We start from the raw sequence: 24,856 nt of genomic DNA on the forward strand, positions 1-24,856 counted from the left end.
AGATGAACCTCATTAGTAAGTTCGAAATGTCGACAAAAAAATATTCTATGTGATTAATTTGAAAGATAGTCTCAAACAATCATTATGGATCACAAAAGTCTGAGATAAAAAACTCTTTAGATATACCATCCCCACACCTCGCATCCATATAAAATAACAAGGGTGACGAGAATCTCAAAGAGGAACTATTTTTTACTCCAAATTCAAAGATCAATTGACTTACAATTGTTTTCGAGCTCATAGTAAGCTTTCCAACCTCCTATGATCATTTTCTCAATGCTATAGTTCTAGTTGAGCTGATGGTGAATGTTAATACCTAGATATTTGTATGAAGAAACCTTTTCTAAGTAATTGTTATCATAAATAAAATTATCATATTTAACCATTTTGGATTTAATTATCATGACCTTAGTCTTGTCAGTATTAACAATCATACCTACCTTCGAGCAATAATCATGGAGGGTTCTAAGTTGTTTGTTAAGATCATTAGGGCTTCTGGCAAGAAGAATAATATTGTCAGTATAATTGTGAAGGGTAATGACTATACCAGCGAGCTTGGTTCCATCACAACCAACATCTTCTAAACACTTTTCAGGCTTGTCAATGTAAATTCCAAAAATGGTAGGGGATAGGGGACATCCTTTATTAACACCAATGTTGCATTTAATCTCTTGATACCAACCTTCGGTGGTCTTAAGCTTGGAAATAACATTCTCATATAACCTAGTAACAACAACCTTCAGCTCAAGAGGAACCATTATCTCATCGAGTCTTTGCCATAACATTTCCTGAGGAACTGTGTCAAAATATTTTCTAAAGCCAACAAAACAATAGAAGAGATAAGTTTTCATGTTGCGACATTCCTCAACAATGGTCTTAAGAGTGACAATGCGGTCAATAGTTGAGTGGTTCCTTCTAAAACCAGCTTTCCCTTTGGCTCTTTTACCATGGATTTCAAGCCAGGTGCTAGTATTATTTTCCACGATGAGCCCATACAACTTGGCTAAAATGTGGCTAATCATGATAGTCCTATAGTTAGAGGAAATATTTTTATCCCCACTTTTAAATATAGGTACAATAAGGCTTGGTGTCCATAGATTAGGGAAACTGTGCTTTACTTCCAAGTTGAGGAGTTTGTGTAGATGTGGGATGCGGATGGACCTTCCGATTTTGAGAATCTCAACTTGGTAAACTTCAATATCCCTAGTTTTCCCATTAGCAACCTTCTTAATCCTGAACTCCGCGTTTTCCAAAGAAAATGTATCTTCTTATAAATGAGTGTTCTTGATGTTGCCTATGGTGTATGGGGATTCATAAAGTTCTTAAGATAGATATCACATTCCTTTAATGGGATCAAATTATTATCTTTCGATTTACAGGCAAGAATATTCCTCCAAAATGTTCTAGGCTCAACTTTAGAAAGGTTAAGAAGATGGTCTTGCCTCTTATTTATATAGTACCTTCTCTTATTTTTTATAAGGGCTTTGTACACATTGATTTTTTCCCACTTAATATTTTTGTTAGGAGGATCTCCAGTTGCTTTTCTGGCAGACTTACAATCATTTTCATACCACAGTTTGGACGTTCTATTGTTATTTTTATATGATACCATAGTAGAGAATTTGCTAATGGTAGTGGAAAGGATAGTAATAAAATTTTGGTAGATGTGATCAACGTTATCATTATGCGTTAGGAAACCAAAATCCCTTGTTAGATCTTGTAAGAAGAGATCCATTTTTCTATTGTCAAGGCAAATGTGTGTTTGGCGCTCACCATTTGTTTGCTTGTGGTTGGTGTACATATCAAGGTAAAGGGTTAAGGATAGAGGTATGTGATCAGATTCGATCTCATTGTTATTTAGAAGGTCAAAATTAACAATATGGTATGGGAATCAGATATCACATAGTCCACAACACTATTGTCGCGCCCGTGAAGACAAGTCATGTATTTAGAGGTAGGCCATTTGTTAAGTCCATTACAAGTAATCAAATCTTGGGAACTGAAAATCTTGATTAGATCATTACGAAAAAGGTTCTCATTAGTTTCTTTAGAATTTCTTTTGAATTCATTAGCTAAGTCACAATCCTCATCAATCCATAAGGGGTTAGGGTTAGAGTTATTACTTAATAGGTTGGCTTGGTTAGTAGCAGTTTGAGCATTGGAGTATTCAAGCAGTAGGATGTTTTCTCGATTCCTTAAACTATGGATATCTTGTTTTAATGTAGCAAAGGGACAATGTTTATCTGGTTGTTCTTCTTATATGAGGTAGAGTTTATAGGATCAAAATAACAAATTGCAAGAAAAGTCCTATTAGTATTAGAGTCAGAGATTTTGATCCAAACATACCAACTGAGGGGGTCAATATTATGTAGATGAATATGGGAAGCAATGTTATTTTTTATATAACACGATATACCACCAATTCCTCTGCAAGAGGATTTCTTGTTCCAAGCAGGCCAAAGAATGAATCCATCAATGTGGGGGACCTTAGATTCGTCATGTTCCTGAGTTTCAACTAAGAGAATAAGATCAATATCTTAACCCTTGTTTCAACGAAGAGATTAAGATAAATATCACTCGAAATCCAACTTAACGTAGGACCTTTATGCCATGGAAAATCAGGACAATTCCAAAAGAGGACCTAAAATGTTCCTAATTCATATTTATAAATTTTATTTTGGACTCTATCTCTAATAATAGATTTCTTATTTCTAATCATTGCCCATTCTCCTTCCTTTCTTACCCCTTTTACCTTTTGGACCTCATTTATTAGTTCAACGTGGTCTTCTGGGATAATATCTTCATTTATAAATATTCCTGACCCTTTTAGAATTGGAGATTTTCTGATTATATCTAATTTTTGGTCACTGCAACTTACCTTAACACGGATTAGTCTATGCTTATGTTCAAGAATATTTCCCACCCTTTACACTTTTGTTAGATAAGTTGTTTGAATTTGTGAGTAAGTTTTCAGTTTTTATTCGATTCAGACTTATGAAAAAACGCAACAATATACAGATATAAACATAAACACAGAGATGCAACAAAAATAAAAATTTATTTCATTAATCTTAATGAACTGAAATATGTCTACATACAAAATAGAAAGAAAATAGCTTGGGCGATGGTAGATTATATTTGAGAAGAGATGTGGTGGATACATGCCTATTAAATATGTTATAATCAAGGGCCTTTTTATTATTTAACAACAAAGGAAAACCCTAAAAAACCAAAACCCTAACCCCAAAAGATGAAACACCAAGCATTTGTAGGCGCCATTGGGGTTAGTTGGGCAGCCAACTTCTCGGGGTTGTAACTTGGTCATATGATCTTTGTTTGGCACGTACGATACGTTGTTGGAAATATCTCTCCGAGTACTACAATATTTGTCAAAGACCCCTAGCTATGAATATGGGCCTATTGTAGACCTCAAAAAAATGTTGTTTAGGGGGTCAAAACAGTTCTGGAAGTTAAGGACCCGAAAAACTACTAAAAATAGTAAATGTTGCTATAATGAAGGAAAATGATGAGACCGACTGGAGATCTAGGTGGAATAGGTGGGTGGCCACTAATATCCACATGGATCATTCCTCCCCCCTTAGGAAGAAATGATCCCCATTGCGTGCAGAGCCTCCATGAGGTGAGGAAATTTTTGTTAAATCTGGTCCTTGGTGAACCACTTGCCCTAGTGAAGTAGTTGGCCTACTTTGACAACTAGATATAGCTAGATCCTCTGATGGTGAGTGTTATTGATATGTGTGTCCATGATCTTGTCAGTTGTGGCTTGCGAAATTTAACTTTGGTTGAGCTTTGTTGGTGTCAGTTGCTCAACAACGTCAGATGTGTCCAACAATGGAGGAAAGTATGGTCACAACCAGTCCACATTGAATACTAGGTGCAGACCAAGGAACGGTGGAATGCTGAGCTTGAAGGAGCTGTCCCCTACATCCTTGATGATGGTGTACAACCCATATCAGAGCAGGAAAAGCTTGCAGTGGGGCCCGACGAGGCGCTCCTGCAAATGTAACCAAACATTGTCGCTCACCTGGAACTTATGTGGCACACAATGTTGATCATGACACTTCTTGTACTTGGCATTGGACTTGTCCAATATGTCATGGAATTGCTGGTCGATGTGTTGAATGTGCTCAATAAATTTGTTATCTCGGTCAGCTTCAGACTTCACATGAGTCGAATATGCTTGAGTAATTGCAAATGGTATGGCAATATCAATGGGACATAGTGGTTGGAATCCCAAGCCCACCTGAAAGGGGATGTGGCCAGATGAGATATGGAGAGCTTTGTTGTAGTCGTGCTAGACATAGGGGAGGTTTTCATCCCATGTGCGTGGATGCTTTGAGTTGTACATGCGTAAAATGTGCATGATCATCTTGTTCACAACCTCTGTTTGGCCATTAGTTTGGGGGTGGAAGTCCATGGAATTAGTGATATTGGTATCCAACATTGACCAGAGGCTTGACCAAAATGTACTCAAGAACATACTATCCCAATTTGAGATAATGGATTGTGGGATCCCAAAATGTACCCACACTCATTCAAAGAAGAGCTTAGCAATGGCTTCTGCTATGATACTCTTCTTGCATGCTACAAGAATGGAAAACTTAGAGAATTTATTGACGACCATGAACACAAAGTCGTTGCCATGCTTTGTAGAAGGAAGGTCTGACATGTAATCCATGGAGATGGATTCCCAAGGCCGACTAGGATTAGGTAGAGGAGTATATAGGCCTTTCTTCTTGATTGTTGGTTTGGAAATGGCATAGGCAATGCAGGATGTGATGTACTTCCCAACATCTTGTCGAAGGTTCAGCCAATAAAAATAATTCTACAACACTGCCATTATTTTCACTATAAAATTTCCAATGACTAGATTTTAGTGCACCTCACAAATGATATTGGCACGCTCTCTTGTAGGAACACAGAGGTATCCCAGGTGCCATAATAGTGCACCTTGGAGGTGAAAATCTAGAATTTGATTTCCTTCCAAGAGCATTTGGTATGTGTTTCCAAATTGTGGATCACTCTTGTAAATATGCATCCACCCCGAAGTCTCATCTCCATAAGATTCTAGCACAGTGGTTAGCACCATAACCAGTGGTTGATGGAGACAGTTTGCAACATTATTGGTGTTGCCATTCTTATATTTGATGTTCAAATGGAATTTTTGCAGATATGTGGACCATTTTTGATGGTGATCATTTTGCAACTTCCTGTGTGTCTGTATGAACTGTAGGGGTTGGCGGTTTGTGTGGATGACCATTTTCTTCCCCCAAATGTCATGCTTCCATTTTCGGCATGCCTGCACAATAGAATACATCTCTTTGTCATAAGTGGGATACTTTCAAACTGTATTTGAAAGTGTCTCACTATGATATTCCACCAGATGCCCCTACTAGGTAAGAACTACACCAATAGCATAGTCAGAGGCGTCTATCTCAATTTGAAATGGTTACTGTAGGTCTCGTAATTTGAGCACTGGTGCAGAGTAGAGGAGGTGCTTCAACTCGAAAAATGCTTTCTATTGGGATTTTGACCAAAATAAATTTGTTTTTTCTCCACTCTTGGTGACTTGACTCAAAGGCTAAGTGATATGAGAGAATCCCAACATGAACATGTAATAGAAATTGGCAAGACCCAGAAATCTATAGGGCTCTGTTAGAGTGGTTGGGATTGGCCAATATTGAATCACTTGTATCTTGGTTGGGTCCAAATGCTCACCTCGGTCAATAATGATGTACCCTATATATTAAACCTAGGTCGTATCAAAAGTGAATTTCTGCAAGTTGGCACACAATTTGTGCTGTGGCAGGGTTTGGAGGACATGTCGGATATGGTGTATGTTCTCTTCCGAACTCCGGCTGAAGATCAGCATGTCGTCGAGGTACACTACCATGAACGAGTTTGTAAAGGGATGCAATATGTCGTCCATTAACCACATGAAGGTTACGGCGGCATTCATCAACCTGAAAGGCATGACCAACTATTCGAAATGTCACTTCTTGGATTTGAAGGTAGTATTCCACACATTGGAGGGTTCAATTGGTATCTGGTGATACCAAGAATTCAAGTCAATCTTGTTGAAATATTTGGGCCCCTTGAGCTTTTCTAGAAGGCCATCAATCAGTGGCATTGGATACCTATTCTAGAGAGTGATCTTATTCAATGCTTGATAGTCAATACAGAGTCTTTGTGTGTCATATTTCTTTTGTAGCACAATGATCGGGGTCCCACGGGGTGATGAACTTGACCTGATGTTCCCTTTCTGCAACAAATCTTGAATCTGCCTCTAAATTTCATCATCCTCTAGAACATAACACCAATAGATCAACCCGTTCGACAACGAAATGCCTGGGGTTAGATCGATGGAGTGCTTGACCTAACCCTGTAGGGTTACCCTTGTGGGAGAGGTGAAGATGTCCCTGTACTCTTCCATGACCTTGTCCATCTACTGCTACCATGTGGAGGAGCGTTATTTGGAGGTTATGGATGTGGCCATAATCTTCTTCTTTCCTTGAGGGAAAATCATGAGGAAGAAAAATTTCCCAATATGGGAAATGATCTTACTGCATTTATTTGTAAAGATCAAAGAGATGATGGTAGGAGGTGCTACCTCTGATATCCTATATAAATTATTTCCCAAATAAATAATGACAGTGAAAGGCCTAGACTCAAACACAACATGACACTTCCACAAGTAGGGTTGGCCTAATAATACATTATAAAATTTAATAGGAGAAACATTACACAATACCTCATCATTGAAGGGCTTCATGTTGTAGGGAAGGTGACATTATTGGTTGACATGAAGATCTCGCCCTTAGTGAAGCCACCCGATGGTTGTGGGACGCGGGATCCCCAAAGGGTAGTTTTGGGGCTAAAAGCCCATATTTTGGTCAAATTTTGTAATATAAGTGTAAAGACTCCTCATATTGTGGTTGTGGAGTGCGTAGGTGTTAAAGAGTCATAGGGTTGTCTGCCCTTATTTTGGAAATGTAATGTCAGTTGTAAAAGAGCTACCCATGGTTCGCGGACCATGGGATTGTATAAATAGAGCTAAGCTCTAAGTAGTTTGAGAAGAAGAATAGAAGATAGACACACGAATATATGATGTATGAGAGATATCTCTGAGCTAGAAGTCTAAGTTTGGGTCATAGTGTAGGTAGAGGCTCTACAGTTGAGTGCACAGAGGCCTAGGGTAGAAGTCCACAGCTGAGTGCGCGGACCCCTGCAACTGAGTGCGCAGGGTGGGTCGAGTCTGTAATCATCAAGAATTATCAATCAAGAGAAGTATTCCACAATTTCTACATATTTATTTCCTGTTTATGCATCTTGTTATGTTGGGTATGAATTTCACTTATAATGCTTATATGATGCACGAGTGTATGTAAATGTGTTGGTTAAGAGAACGCAAGTAAGAACATATGTTTATGTGAAGCTAACTAAGATTGGTTAATAAGATAAGTAAGACACTTAGCCTAGTTTGGGAGATATCATAGTTTGTTGCCCTAGCAACGCGAAAGTCCTTGCGCCGCAGGTTAGGGTTGCATGAAAGACAAATTTACCCTTTCGCGAAGGTACTGAAGGGTGGAACAGAGGGCTAAGAAACCTACGCAAAGGCAGGTATAGCCAGAATAAACCGACATCACAACCATATTTGGGTGCAGAAACTTGGTTCCAGCATCCCCCCATACTGCTTCGGGTGAGACTTTGGTTTGCGCTCTGCGGGCTGATACCGAAAGGGCCAGCAATGTAGGGATTTGTTTAGCTAACTAACACTGAACCTAGGTCAGGCCCCCTCTAGCCAACAAATGGTTTCGTTGCAGGGACTGGAATTTGCATAATAGATGTGTGATTTCCTATCACTAGAATCCAACTAAGAAGGAGATTGGATACTGTTTGGATAGAAAAATCCACGAATTCACGACACAAGAGAACAGAAACCCACAACTGACAAAGGAATAGTGGTTGGACTGGTACCTATATATAAAGATCCACGAGATCATTTTTTTCTCTTTTCCTATTGAGCTATACGAATGGATTACAAAGCTAGAAGATAGCTAGGAAGGTGGAAACTTGACGGTCCTATTGTGTGGACCCCAGAGCTGGTGCGAAGGTTGGAAGCATTAGAGGATAAGATTTCCTGTGCTGTCAATCATTGGCTCGATCACATCATAGGAGGATTTGTTACTGAATTTGCGGTCGACATCTCAGTCAGCTATAGCGAGGCGGAGAAACACTTTTTCAAAGGATCACGAGGTAAGTACGTAAAATCTTTGAATACTTGGATTAAATTTTTTTTGTGCGAAAAGCGAATTATGCAGCTACATTGATGTTTGGGACTACGCGAAGCAAAAAAACTTACAGGAACGAAGGAAATAAGGGTCCGGAATATAGCCCCTTCATTTCACCTCCGTGAGGAGATGAAGAAGGGATAACGAAGGTTTCTCTGCAAAGTGCTATTCAGTTAATAAGACAAGGATTCCCATGAATACCACCTCCACCCACACCACCTCTGACTTCACCACCATCACCTCCAACTTCACCCGTACCACCTCCACCTCCACCTCCACCGTAGTTTAGTATGGAAAACACGGTGAAGTTTCCTTTGTTCAAAGGCTTGGGAAATGAGGACCCGGACCAATTCTGGTTTGTTGTGAGGGTTGTATGGGAAGCTCAAGGTGTTACAGATGATCATATAAAGAAGGTGACACTGGTTAGTGCTCTGCAAGATCGCGCGCTAACCTGGTATATTAAGTACTCTAATGATAACCCGAATGCTAGAGTAGCGGACATCCAGACAACACTAAATAGGGAATTTAGCAGGCCTAAATTGGAGGCACAGTCGATTGTGGGATTCAAAGAGATCACGATGAAACTAGGCAAGACGCCTTGGGAACTAGATCAAAGGCTGAAATGTACAATCCACGAAGCCAACATGAATTTGATAGATGGACAACATCGCGAGTGGTTTGTGGCTTCGTTACTACCACACTTAAGGAGTGCGTTGTCGCAGTAGAAGATAACAACTCAGGCAGAGGCCTTCGAGATTTCCATGAGACTACATGAGACTCTGATGTTAGATCCTAATCTAGGAGTTCAGCAGATTCATGCGCAGCTGAAGAATCTATGCCTTGAGATGCAATTTCTGAAGCAGGACAGGATGGTTTGACCAGAGGTACACGAGGAAGTATGGTGCTTGAAATGAAAGAGTCAGGGTCATGACAAGGAACATTTCCCGGTCTTTGAGAATTACCTTGTAGGGGGAGGACCAATTCCTTTAAGGCCAAAAGCTCAAGAAGGACCTAGCGCGGGGCTTGCATTATGGTGCGCTATTTGTCAGGTAGCCAGAAAACATGCCACGGATAATTGTCACTTGCTACAGAAGTATGTACAAGCACCACAACAACTGTTCTACAACTTTTGTAGGTCAGTAGGACATGATGAGTGTACTTGCAGGAGCTATGAATTGATGATGGATAGAACTCCCGCCTACAGGGTTTAGGCTGAAACGTGACCCCTTGACCAGAATGCAAGGATGGTGCAGACAAGATTTTAGGGACGCGGATGAGGCTAAGGTGGAGGAGGACCTGGTAGAAGTCAAGGACAGATGATTTGCTACAATCCAAAGGACTAGGACACTATGCCCGCTATTTCACTAATCCAACGCGTCCGTCGTGCAAGTATTGCATGTTGTTTGATCATGAAATAGAAGACTGTCCTACATTGATAGCTAAGATATGAGACAAAGGGGCGCTACCACCTCCATCGACTCAGAACCTGCAGATGATGAGGTTTGAGTCACGCAAGGAGGATTCGAACATAAACATAGTGCTCAAGAGTACATGGGTTCGCAAAGCCTCGAAAAAAGAGGCTGAATTCGACTTGGAGTGCATTCGTAAAACCTTCATGGACGCTAAGAAGAGCTTCACTGAGGCCTCCACCTCAGGAAGCAAGGATAAGCCTGAGCCGGAGGTGGACCCTTCAATGCTCACAACTTTCTTGGAAACCTATATGAAGTTACTGCGTGAAAGTAAGGCTGTGAAAGGGTTACAAGAACTCATGAATAAATGTGTTGGGACCACGCCAGGTGATCCATGCGTAGTATGAAAAATTGACAAGCATAAAACGAGGACGGGACGGGAGATGAGATTGACCGCACAAATAGGAGAGTATGAAATGGATCAGGTCATTTTGGAACGAATGTCCTACCAAAGAAGAATTGGGAGTGAATGGAGTGACCTGCGCTACAATGGTCTTCAATTCAGCTAAGGATGGCAAATCAACAGAAAATCATCCCCATGGGGCAGTTGTAGGGGTTGACCGTGGACATTGAGGGAGCGAGTGCACTAGTGTATTTTGAAATAATAGAGATAGTGGATGATAGCAATCCCTACCGTGCACTCGTGGGAATTGACTAGACTAATGATATGAATGGGGTAATCAATCTGATGAAGTGAAAGGTGATCTTTGAGAAGAAATCACTGCATGTAATAATACCCCTGGATCCTGCTGAAGGATCGCGCTATACGAAACTAGTCCACGATTATGAGAGTCATGATGATTTGGACTACATCTATAAGATAACAACACGAGACCAAGACTAGGTGAATCCCACCGTGGATGGATGGATTAGATGGGATCGTGAGAGTTCCTGCACTTCAGAGTCTGACGGAGAAATAGAACGTTGGCAGAATCGGTTACACGAAGTAACTACTCTGAATTGCAACATGATGACCTGGTAACTATGCTGTATGTCATCAAAGGGAAGAAATATGCCTATTTATGATGGTATAAATGAGGTAGATATCTTTTTGGATGCATTTGAAAGGGAGGTACCAGAAAAACAACACTTCTAGGCCTTGGACTGGACACTGTGCGCTACGCCCGCAAGATAATGGGGTACGTACAAGGGAAGCTTTGATGATTAGCACGAATGTAGGAAGATGATGAGAACACGATTTGGGAAACCTAAGATGTGACTGACAGACAAGTACGATGGGTAGAATGATCCACACACGCATCTGGCAAAATGGACGCATGCTTATGTAGAAAATCCCAAACCTGAGTGGGTGCACTTGTTCTGGCATACCCTGGATGTTATCCCAATGAATTGGTATATAGAAACAAAGCTCCACCATGGGATAGGTGAATGGGATATCCTGTGAGAAGGATTCATGATGACATTTAGTTTTGAGGATGGATTTGACAGTATTAACGAAGCGCTACAAGAGGCGAAAGCAACAATCTTTAGGATATCATTGGATCATTTAGACCTAATTCAGCCTAATTGGGCTACTCAGCTGAGTTACGCGCTCAAATGTTATAATGTAAGTGCTGAAGATGAGGATGAGGATCTGCAGAAGATTAACATTCCAGAAACAGAAGGCCACTGCGAGGTTCAAGGACCGCAGATTGAGAACCTTGATATAACTGCGCCAGTGAAAACAAAACAAGTGAACATTGGTACAGAGGCAGAACCCAAATTCGTGAAGATTGGAGACTACTGGGATGACATGATGGTGGATAAGGTCATTGAATTGCTCCGTGAATACCAAGACTTATTCCCTACCAATTTTATGGATCTGAAAGGAATAATCGGAGACCTAGGAGTGATGAAGATCACGTTAAAACCCGACGCGAAGCCAGTTAAGCAGAGGCCTTACCGCCTCAATCTGAAATACAAGGAGAAGGTCCACTCAGAGCTAGACAAGATGCTAGTAGTAGGCATCATTGAGCCTGTGGAAGAATCTGATTGGGTAAGCCCTATGGTGGTGCAAGAGAAAAAGCAGAAGGATGAGATAAGGATATGCGTGGATCTCAGAAAATTGAATGATGCTTGTGTGCATGATCCTTTCCCGAATTCATTAACAGATGAAGTGTTGGACAATATAGGTGGCCAAGAAGCATATTCCTTCACTGATAGGTTCTCTCGGTACCACCAAATCAAAATTGCGTCGGAGGATAGGAGCAAGACAACCTTTGCGATTGAGTGGGGTTGTTTTCAATACACTGTAATTTTGTTTGGATTGAAGAGTGCGCCTACAATATTTTCACGCATGGTTGTTGCGGCATTTAAGGAATTTATTCATAAGTTCCTGGAGGTATATTTTGATTACTGGACTGTATTTGTGTTGGTGAAGCGCCAAGTAGAAAGCTTGCGCTTGGTCTTGGATACCTGTCAAAGATACCAGATCACGCTCAATCTCAAGAAGTGTTTGTTTTGCGTTCCTTTTGGGAACCTATTGGGGCATGTGGTTTGCAGACAAGGACTGATGGTAGAACCCGTGAATATCGTGGTGATACTAAACTTGGAAGCACCGAGGAGTGTGAAACACCTGTGCACTACTCTGGGACATATGGGATATTACAGAAAGTTTATCAAAGGCTATGACTAGATCACTGCGTCGATGGAAAAATTGTTGAAGAAGGATGTCACATTCTACTGGAACAATGACTGTAAGAAAAGCTTGGATATATTGAAAGAAAAGATGGTTACCGCATCGATTCTAATCTTCCCAGACTGGAAGAAAGAGTTTCATGTACATGTTGACGCGTCATGTATAACGCTGGGGGAAGTACTAACACAAGATGGAGGTGAAGACTTGGACCATCCTATCACATTCACAAGCTGTAGATTATCCAAAGAAGAGAAGAACTATTCTCCCACTGAACACGAGGGGTTAGCTATGGTGTATGCGCTCCAGAAGTACTAGTGCTACTTGCTAGGAGGCCATTTCAAAATGTATACAAATCACTCCACGCCGAAGTACCTAGTCAATAAGCCTATGTTGGGGGGGCGAATCTGCATATGGCTCTTATTGTTCCAAGAGTATGATTTTGAAGTTGTTGTGAAGCTTGGACAATTGAACGCGGGACCAAATCATCTGTCGTGCATCGAAACAAGGGAGAAACCTACTAACTTGGAAAAAGGAATTCTTGACGCGTAGCTATTTTCAGTACATGTCGCGGATGGTCATTTTGAGGATATAATACACTTCCTAACAATAGGAACTGCACCAGAAGGATACTCTGTCCAGCAAAAGAAGGAATTAGTGGTGCATGTGACATATTTCTCTGTCATTGCTGGGCATCTATACAAGATGGGGACTGATGAGATATTGTGACGATATATACCTAAGTTCGAATGAAGCAACATCCTCACGAATGCTCATGGAGGCACCACGGGAGGACATTATGCAGGGCGAGCAACCGTACATAAGATTCTAAGTGCAGGGTTGTGGTGGCCAACCCTTCATCAGGATTCAAAAGCATATTGCAAGGTGTGTGATGTATGTCAAAGAACAACAAGGCCATTGCGGAGGGATGAAATTCCTTTGAATCCACAAATGACGTTGCAACCTTTCAAGAAGTGGGCAATAGATTTTGTAGGACCCATTAAACCACAAGGGAAGATAGGGGCGAGGTACATTATCACTGTGACGAAGTATTTGACTCATTGGGAAGAAGCGCGGCTGGTGAAGGATTGCACGAGCTTGATGACCACAAAGTTCCTATTTGAGCACATACTGAAACATTTTGGATGCCCAAGGATCTTGATGAGTGATCGTGGTATGCACTTCCTGAATGAGACGATCAGTGCACTAACGGAGGAATTTCAGGTATATCACCAGAAGAGCACACCTTCACACCCACAGGTTAACGAGACAGTGAAGCCATTCAACAAAGTGCTTCAAAACGCAATGACCAAGGTTTGCAATGCTCAACGAAGTAATTGGGACCTACGCATACCTGCAGTATTATGGGCTTATCGAACAACATGCAAAAAGCTGACAGGACAAACCCCTTTTAGGCTTGTCTATGGTGTGGAAGCCATAATGCCTATGGAATACATCATGCCTAGTCTATGCATAGCAGCGCTCACAGGTATGACGGATCATGGACCCTGCATGAGAGGCTCGTACAACTGGATGAGCTCAAAGAAGAAAGATTTTGGGTTGGGTTTCACCAGCAGGTCCAAAAGCAGTGTGAAAAGGCATGACATGATCGACGCATCAAGATGCATACATTAAATGTAAACGATCTGGTTTTTTTGTATGATAGTAAGTTTGATAAATTCCCCGGAAAATTCAGGATGCACTGGTTATGGCCTTACGTTATTAAGAATATTAATGACGGAGGAGCAGTATAGCTGGTCAAGTTAACTGGAGAACCCTTCCCAGGAAAGGTGAATGGCAGTTGCTTGAAGCATAGTCTTAGCATAGTCCGGCCATGTGACTAAATGAAAGTAGCATAGTCTTAGCACTCCAGGCAGCTGAAAGGAGGCGCGGGACTATAAACTACACTGCCTGGGTTGGGGAGCTATGCGATTTTAGGACTGCACGAAGAAGGGAAGTGTCACAGGGTCTGCTACAGCGCAAAGGTAGCTGTGCTACTCGTGGAAATAACATGCAGGTTAGCCAGAAAGTCACTGTTCACGATTTGATGGTCAAATTGTGGCCAAATGGAGTGGGTGGCAGGCACTTAAGGCGAAATTTATGGATTAGATTCCTGAAAATATGCCGCCAATCTAGCATTAATGGGCCGAAAGTGGGGGGAATGGTTGGATTTGAATTCAAAAGGCCCTATAAATTACAAGTGGCTGTCCAGCAAAAAAACACTTGGCATTTTGAAAATTCAGTTGTCATGCTATCTAGTGTGTATAGACCATGCAAATTTTGAGGCTTTGAGAGAAAGTTCGACATTTGAGAGATTGCCGAAGGAGATGCAGGACCTCTTGAATAGAATGATGTTGACACCCGTAGAAGCCATGGACACAGAAGCGGTGACATCCGAGCAAGTCACACACAAAATTGAGGTAGTAGAAGCTGCCCCAGAGAGTGCTGAAGTGGTAGTCGAAGTCCCTAAATCACCCAGGACTTCGAGACCAAAGAAGGATAAGAAAATTATGCTACCGGTACGCGTCTCACCAAGAAACCCACAGAGGACCAAGCTCACTTTGCAGGAAAAGGGGAAGGCCATTAATCTGGAGGCAGACGAGGAAGAATCTAAAGAAATCCTGGCAGATGAGGAGGATTTGGAAATGGAAGTTGAAACCCAGGGTGCAGACCCTATTACCAGGTTACCAGAATATGTTCCTCCGCACAAGGGCAAAGCTAAGGTGCCAAAGGACATAGACAAGAGCAAGAGCTCCCTGCAAACTCCGTTTCTCCTGAATGACATTGTTTTTTAGGGGCCGCGCTTAGGGTGGGTTCTTGTACTAAAGTTCGAAGATTGGGACCTTGTAGATCACGAGAAATTCCCGCATTTAGTGACTGAGCAGCTAATGTGCCGACTGATTGACACGACTACTGGAATGATTGAATTAGAGCCGCGAACATGGCTCAAGGGTGTAGAGAAAGTTGGGCTTCTCAACTTGCTCTAGGTACCACATTACCACTGTGTCCCAGTGACTGTCTTCGTCATCGGGCAACTGCTCTACTTGGTGCATGATGGGTTTTTGTTGCTGGAGGAGCCCATTCCCATCACAGACCACTTGATCCATCAAATCACACAGCTACCTTACTCAAGGGAGGATCCAACCAATATATCAGAAGGAAAAGGTGGTGAGTTGTCCCTCGCGAAAGCTCTGAAGAAGAAATTCAAGTTGGAGAAGAAGAAGTGGGGATATGCCATCTCCAACATTAACAACCTTGCAATCAAGGTAGTAACACAAATATTAGCAGGGAAGGTGATGCAGAGGTGTTGTGCGAATGAGGTGCCCACGCCTGTGATTTCACTAGCAGCCTAATGCGCTGAAGGAGTCCAATTCAAATGGGTGAATTATCAATGTAGCAAGTTCCTTGTATACTTTCGCGAGGCACAAGAGTAGGGCAAGACGTTCCACTACACATGGCTCTTGCTGTCGATTGTACTAATGGCATGGGAGCTACCAAAATATAGCCAATTCCCTTTGGTCGTACCAGACCTTCCTGAGGTGACGAAGTATGCTTCACTGTGGGCGACCAAGGACATGCAGCGTGTAAAAGAAAGCAAGATCTTTTGGATCTTGATGGACATGAGTATCCAGATGGGGATCAATCGCAAGCTACGGTTGTCGCCCACAGTATACGCTAGTTTGCAGAGCTTTTCAGAGTTCAAAGTGGATTTCCAACATGTATTTATTAGGGCACGGAAGGACCCCACAAAGACATGGAATAGATTATCTTATCTGGCAACAAATGATGTTATCTTTACAGTCCTAGAGTCTTGGCCGTCGGAGTGGCGCACTGCAACAGGATATGTGGTGGAAACAAAAAAGTCCGCCACGTAGTGTAAGAAGGAAGAAACAAAGATCAGAATGGCGCAGCAGGCTGAGAAGCACATAAAAGAGGATGCAGAGGCTGAGATCTAGCCAGAACGCGACGCCACAAAATTGGCAGAACAACAGGAGACAGGAGGAGAAGAGTGTGAAGGACAGAAGTCATCTTCACCTGGGGCTGAGGCAGAAACAGAGGAGCCGACAGAACAAGGTGGTGCGAACCCACATACAACGTCCACCCAACTCAAGCGTCAGCACCGCAAGAGAAGGTGTGGAGTACTGAAAAAGGAATGTTTTTTATTAACTATTTTGTCATATTTTCTTTAGAACTCATAACATATTTGCATCATGAACTAGGTAGATAATAGGAAATCATGACAAATCTATAAGATTTATATGCAACACGAAAACACTAATAATTTACATTTCTTATGTAGGAAAAGGGAAAAACTAAAGACTACCGCTCCAAAGACAAAGACAGGGCCAAACTAACCGCTGCCCCTTTGGCGGAGAACCATATGCAAACAAGACGATCTAAATTAAAACATCTTAGCCAAGGAAAGGAAAAGGAGATATCGACTCGGCTCAAGAAAACGACCAGATAACTGAGGATTAACAGTGTGGCGAATCCCTTGGGATCCTTTGATCCTGAGGGATCGCTGCTTTAACTATTTTCGCATCCTTGATATATCCGCTTCAGCTGTTATAAGTAGGGGCAGCTTTGCTAGCCCAGGGGGGGGACGACTGTAAATTTTTATGTAACTTTCTCTATATTTGAAACTTTGATCATCAACTCTCGTTGAGGAGTGATCCACTGTAACTCTGTTTAATGCTTTAATATAAATCTGGTTGTTGTTCCATCTGTGATTCTGGAATAATCTCAAGCGATGTGTCCCTGGAGGCTAAGGGCCCAGCCCTGATGGAACACTTGCTCCTGTACCATTACTTTTAGTTCATGTGTGGTTTACATTATCAGCTTTGATCGGTAATCTGGTGTGTTTTGTTATTTTATATCACAGCTCTATTATATTTCCAATATCGTCTCTGTAACAGGAAAGTCATATTGTTCATTCCGACCTGATAACATATTGTTGTTCCTTTAAGTCATGAATGTAGCATTACTGTTCTTTACAGAATGCTATTGTTGTTCAATTACAGAGTAACCCAGCTATAATATTCTTAAGTTGGTATTACTGTATTCATCTATGGTTTATACTTCATTCCGATTGCTGTTCAATTAACATTGCTGTTCCATTATGAATTGCGATCATTATCCTTTCTAACCAAGATTAGTATTTGTGGTATCAGTCTCAGATTACTGTTTCTGTTAATATCTCTGTGTGTTGTGTGTGTTATTTATTTCGGTACTGTATATTCACAATTGGTTCTAAGTGCTGTTCTATATTTCATTGGTAATTGGTTGCTGTTCCATTTCTATTCGTTGTTCGATTTATTCTCTAAGTAAAGATTGCCATCTGATTTTTGTAGGATACGATTACTACACTTGTTCCTGTAGATTAAGGTGTTGTTGTTCATTAGATTTAATTTCTGTCACATTTTTAGTTGTTGTTCCATTTCCTTTCATCTGCGTTGCTGATTGCTTTGGTGTGTAGAACGATCCGAAACTGTAGAGGGCATTGGCATTTGTTGTCTAGTCCCTAGATTGATGATCTGTTCCTTAGTTACATCAGTTTCCAAAGGGATGAGTTATTGTTACTGGACCCTTGACTGATAAATTGCTTATTAGGCTTTAAAGTATTTTGCTGTAAGTGGATTTTCTTTCAAACATCAGTTTACTCTTGTATTTCTTTGAGCTCTATACTACTAGCATTACTCTGACAAATGATAGCCTCACACTGGGTACACTCTTTGAGATAACAAATCGTTCCTGGATTGACAAATTAATGTGAGGTAATTAGAGGTGAAAAAGGCCCTTTTTATGGCTTGACATTTTGGCACCGTTGCTGGGGAAGAGTGTAGCCATTTGTTTCTTTTTCAGAGTAGTGTAAGAACCTGTTAGCAAAGAGTTGGGTTTTAAAAACAGAAGGTAAGAACCTGCGTGTGGAGTATGTAAAAGCCCTACTCCCCTGCCCGCTTTCCTGGAGATTTGTTGCTGTTTTATTGGGTAGAACCTAGCAGTTGATTTGTGTGCATGACTAAGCAGAAAAAGCCAGAAAAGAATTCCAAACCTCTACCCAAGCCTGACAAAGCTAAGGGGCCGGTGACCCTTGGCCGATCGACCTTTATAGACAAAATCCTTAAGAAAGCAGAATCTCAGCCTTCAGTAGGACCTAGAAAAGTTACTTCTAGATAGCCTACTAGTTCCCTTCAGGCCACAGGATCACCATCTGTAGCCTTTGCTGAGGTGCATAGTCAAACCGAAGAGCAAGATTTTCAAGAAATTGAAAACTCTAGCCCAAAATCATTGTAGGAAGGGAACCTTAGCAATCTCTGTGAAGGAGGAGGAGAAACAAGAGAGGCTGAAGAACCAGAATCTCCTTTTGTGGTAATTCAACCATTAAGCAACCTAGATAAGGGAAGTGCTGCAAAAATCATTTATAATATCATTGAAGAAATTCAAGAACCTAAATCCCTTCAGACATTAGGCACTCTCATCATCCCAGATAAAGGAAGTGCTGTCAAAGCCATTCCCCCTCGACAATCAAGGAATACCCTCCTAGATATCCCAAAAGGCTATTGGCACATATTTGACCAAATGGCCCAGAACTAGCCAAACACCCAAACCTCTACAATGCAATACCCCATTGTGGATATTGCAGCTAATGCACCTATGAAAGCAATTCCTCTTCAACATATCCCTATGTTCCATGGCCTTACATCAAAAGATCCAGATGCATTCCTGTTTGAATTTAATGTGCTGTGTAGAGGATATGACTATACCACCGATCCCCAGAAACTGAAATTATTTCCCTCTACACTAAAAGGGGCTGCTTTAATATGGTTTATGGGATTAGGTGGTGGTGTTATAAATAATTGGGATCAAATGAAAGAGTATTTTCTAAAAAAATATCAGGACTATTGCAGATCTCGAGAGTTAAAAGATGAAATATTTTAGATGGTAGCTAAACCAAATGAAACATTAGAAGAATATGTTGAACAATTCCAGTATAATCTTCAAAGATCTCCTTATGCATCATTACCTTTACCTGATAATGTATTAAAAACAACATTAATTAGGGGAATGAAGGAACAATGGATTGAAACACTAAACATTATGGGGAAAGGAGATATTTATCGAGAAAATTTTGCTGACATTATTGATTTATGTATCAGGAGCTCGAGAGGCAGCACAAGACTAAAACCAACAGAATATTATCGGTCTGTAAGAGATAACATAATTTCGACAGAAGGAGTAACTCGTGCAGAAATTGGAAATTTATTAGAAAATTTTAAAACTGACATATTGGGGACACTGACTACACAACTTGATATTATGCAGGCCAAACAAAAGCAAGCAGAAGTAGAACAGAATTTGGCAATCTTCTGTCCCAGATGCAGGAAGAAACAAAGCCATACAGAGTGTCCATTAGATGCAGTCCAAGTTTGCTCCATTTGTACAAAGGACCACGCTACAGAGAGCTGCCCCTCACTTCCTGGATTAAAGGAGGTATACAAGGACGCAAAAGAAGAACCAGAATCGGTGTATCTACTCAATCAGCACCATTAATGGAAGTTGCGACAATCAGGTATGTTTTCAGACCTCGCTTCTTCTTTCCAGCCTCAGAAATATCACGCTCAACAATATAATACAATGTGGCAAAATCAACCTCCCTTCCCAAATTGGTCACAACAATCATTCCCTTCATCATCTACATGGTCGAATCAAGCAAGCCAACCCAATTGGCCAAATTTTCCCTATACCCCACCATATTGGCAAAACAGTGTTTATCCACCACAATGGACCCCTCCTACTTCACAAAGTCAAACCTGGCAGACAAATTGGCAAAGACCGATGAATCAGACAGTAGGAACCATTACGCTCCCTCAACCTACGCTGCCAACCCTACAAAAAAACCCCCAGTCTAACTTAAGGCCACAACTCCCAGCCCAACCAAACCCCAATCCGAATAATAGACTGGTCCAATCCATGCAAATAATCGAAACATCAGAGACAGGAACCAATCTAAGGGAGTGTAATGACCTGCAATAAGATCTAGGCATATCATTGAAACAGAGGGAGATAAAACAATTCAAGTTGAAAACCAGTTACCTGTAGAACAACCGTTACAAGAAGAGGACGTGACCAGACAACAAATTCCTGATCCAGCCACCACATCCTCTCCTCCATTCCAAGAATGCCTAATTATACTTCAATTTATACAACATCTTGATTTTGACATTCTGGGAGAACTACAAAACTTGTACATTAAAATTCCACTCCTCCAAGCCATTCAAGACATCCCCATATATGCAAATACTATCAAAGAACTATGTATAAAGAAACGAAGGAGGACAATAACAAATAACCCAAAAGTCCAAGTAGTTGGCACTTTATTTGACTTATTAACAGGAAAATAAATGCCTGTTAAATACGAAGACCTAGGAAATCCAATAGTAACCGTGCAAATCTATGGTCAAACTTTCTCAAATGCCTTAGTTGATCTAGGAGCTGCAATTAATATCTTAACAACCGTTACTTGCCAAAAACTAGGCATTACATTAGTAGAACCAACCTCCTCTTTATTAGAACTGGCTGACCGATCTGTGGTTAGGCCAGAAGGCACACTACATGATATTATGGTAGCCATTGACTCCTGGGAGTATCCGGCCAATTTTCTAATAATAAACCCCAAAAGCCGACTTCATGGACATCGATTGATCTTAGGCAAACCTTGGCTCGCAACTGTCGATGCTTATATTGGCCACCGACAAGGCAATATGACCATAACTAGGGGGGGAAATATTAAAAATCTTGCTTTATACCCCCCAGCGCAGCCAAGTGTCACAATAATAAAATCTAACAAGCATCCTGTATCATACCTCACCGAAAATATTAGATCTCCATTAACCATACAAGAGGCCCTTAATTTCAAACACCAAACAGAAGATGATGCCATTAATAATTTCATTAGCCAAGCTGAACCCAAATCTCATGTACAATGTCACATGATAGAAGTAGCATTTGATAATGAATTAGAAGAGGACCGTCTTAAAGAGACACACGACCAAGAAATACCTACTACTTCTGTTTCACACAGCAAAATTATAGAAATTGAGCTAGGAAAGACTTTAAACATTAATGCCAACTTGACTTCCGAACAAGAAAAGAAGCTCATCCAACTATTGAGGAAATATAAAGAAGCATTTGCATGGGACTACCCTGATATGAAAGGAATTGATCCCCAGTTATGTACACACCACATTTACACAGAAAAGGATGCGAGACATGTTCACCAATCACAAAGGAGACTTAATCCTCATCTAAAAGACGTTGTAAAATCCAAACTTCAAAAACTTTTAGATGTTAACTTCATATACCCTATTTCCGATAGTAAATGGGTCTCTCCACTTGTGGTGGTACCAAAGAAAAATGGAAAATGGAGGATTTGTGTAGATTATAGAGAGCTAAACAAAGCAACACAAAAATACCACTTTCCCCTTCCATTCATTGATCAAGTATTAGACACTTTAGCAGGAAAGAAATTCTTTTCTTTCTTAGATGGCTTCAGTGGATACAATCAGATTTAGATTGCTCCTGAAGACCAAGTCAAAACCACTTTTACTTGTCCATGGGGAACATTTGCCTACAGAGTTCTACCTTTTGGCTTATGCAATGCTCCTGCCACATTTCAAAGAGCTATCTTCATCATTTTTTCAGACCTAATAAATGAGGGGCTCGAAGTCTACATGGATGATTTTACACTATACGGAGATGATTATGACCCAGCATTGGACACACTAGAAAAAGTCTTGCAGCGCTGCATTGCCACCAGGCTTTGCTTAAGCCATGAAAAATGTTATATGATGATGACTGAAGTACTTATTCTAGGACATTATATCTCAGCAGCTGGCATACAAGTAGACCCAACCAAAATTCAAATAATTCTGCTAATTCCCACTCCTACCACTCAAACAGAGGTACGTAGTTTTCTCGGATTCTCTGGTTATTATAGAAAGTTTATAGAACATTTTTCACATATTGCTGCACCTCTATATGCACTGACAGGTAATATTGGCTTTCTTTGGATAGAAAAATGTGACCGTGCTTTTCAGGATCTGAAGAAGCTGGTGTCCACAACTCTAGTCCTTCGAGGACCAAATTGGGACCTGCCATTCCAGATTTCAACAGATGCCTCAGATACAGCTATTGGAGCAGTCCTTGGGCAGGAAGAAGATAAAAAACCATATGAAATTTATTATATTAGCAAGAATTTATCCCCTGCTGAATTGAATTATACTGTTACTGAAAAGGAATTTCTAGCTGTAATACATGCTGTCAATAAGTTCAGGCATTACATTACTGGATATCCTGTTATCTTGTATACAGATCACTCTGCGATAAAATATTTAGCAAATAAACCAATCAAAAATCATAGAATAACCAGATGGCTGATTTTATTGCAGGAATTTGATATTACAATCAAGGACAAACCTGGAAAAGAAAATCCTGTAGCTGAATTTCTCTCGCGAATGCTGAAACCAGTGGATGTAACAACAGTTGAAGATCAATTTCCTGATGAGCATTTGTTTGTTGTCATGGTTAAAACACCCTAGTATGTTGATGTTGCGAATTACTTAGTAGTAGGTAAATTACCGAAACATCTGACCCCCAATGAACAAAAACAGATTGTCCAGAGAAGTGCTCGATTTTCCTGGATTGGGGGCTACCTGTTCCATACAGGAGCAGATATGCACATCAAGAGATGTGTCTGGGAGGATGAAATTTTTGATATTTTGAAAGCTTGTCACGACGGACCATGTGGCAGACACTTTGCCGATAAGAGAACTGGACATAAGGTGCTGCAAACAAGGTATTATTAGCCTACGATCTTCAAAGATGCAAAGAAGTTCGCTCAAGCTTGTGACAATTGTCAAAGAGCAGGACGCCCTGGTCAGGCCAATGAAATGCCCTTGAACCCACAACTGGTTATTGAACCATTCGAGCGATGGGAACTTTATTTTGTTGGTCCAATTAACCCATCCTCGAACCAGAAAACATATATTCTGGTGGCAACAAAATATGTCACCAAATGGGTTGAAGCAGAAGCATTACCAAGAGCTACATAGGATTCTATCATACAATTCCTGTTTCATATATTTGTGCGATATGGGTTTCCAAGAGACATAATTACAGATGGTGGACCACAGTTTGCTGGTAACAAGATTGCTGCAACACTTAAAAATTGTCATATCCAGCATAAAATTACTACTCCATACCACCCGCAAGAAAAAGGTCAAGTAGAAAGAAGAAAAAAAATAATAGAAGCAATCTTGACGAAAACCATTGCATCACATAGACGCGATTGGGCTGCAAGACTACCAGAAGCCTTGTGGGCCTATAGAACACCATGGAGAAGCACTACCAGCTATTCACCATATCAATTGGTCTTTGTAAAGCAACCCATTTTTCCCATAGAATTCGAAATTCAAACACTCCGAACAGCACAAGAAGTAGGCCTAGATCTAAACGAGGCACAGATTAATAGATTACAATAGATCAATGAGCTAGATGAAATCAGGCTCTCTGCCCTTCAACACACTGCATTAATCGAACAACAGCGAGCTAAATGGCATGATGCTCTCATTAAAAAGAAAGTCTTCCACGAAGGAGACTGGGCGCTCTTATACGATTCCAAGTTTCAGGATTTTACCGGGAAACTTCAGACTCGCTGGCTGGGGCCATACGAAATTCAGAAGGTACATGATAATGGCACCCTTACTCTAGTCACTATTGACGGATCTGGACATACCTTTAAAGTAAATGGCCACCGAGTTCGATCATATCGCAAACCACTTACTCAGGAATCCTTCTGCCAGCAACTACGCGAAGACTCTGATATGCAAATTTTACAGGAGGGAGAGAAATCTTCCTCACCTGTGATTCATTAAGTGATTCACCTGTTTTTTCACTTTGTACATAATTTCTTTGTTTTTTTTTTTTTCTGTATATATTTTCACATTTGCATTTTTTTTTTCTGCTGTTCCTTTTTCAATGGGAACAACACTGTCATTTTTGCTGTTCCTTTTATGAAGGGACAACATTTGTGTGCACCTTTGTTGTTTCTACTTTTCCTTTTTTTTCAAAGGAACAACACCTTTTATTTCAGCCAGTCCTTTCTGCTGTTCCGTTTCCAAAGGAACAACACTTTTTGATTTTCTGCTGTTCCTTTTCCAAAGGAACAACACTTTTTGATTTTCCGCTGTTCCTTTTCCAAAGGAACAACACTTTTTGATTTTTTGCTGTTCATTTTCCAAAGGAACGACATTCGAGTTTTCTATTGTTCCTTTTTTAAAGGAACAACACTTTTTGATTTTTGCTGTTCCTTTTCCAAAAGAACGACATTCGATTTTTGCTGTTCCTTTTCCAAAGGAACGACACTTTTTTATTTTTTGCTC

The sequence above is a fragment of the Pinus tabuliformis genome, chromosome 4_2 (assembly GCF_031772625.1).
Source record: "Pinus tabuliformis cultivar Carrire ecotype Pingquan chromosome 4_2, CPIR1, whole genome shotgun sequence".
Lineage (NCBI taxonomy): Eukaryota > Viridiplantae > Streptophyta > Pinopsida > Pinales > Pinaceae > Pinus > Pinus tabuliformis.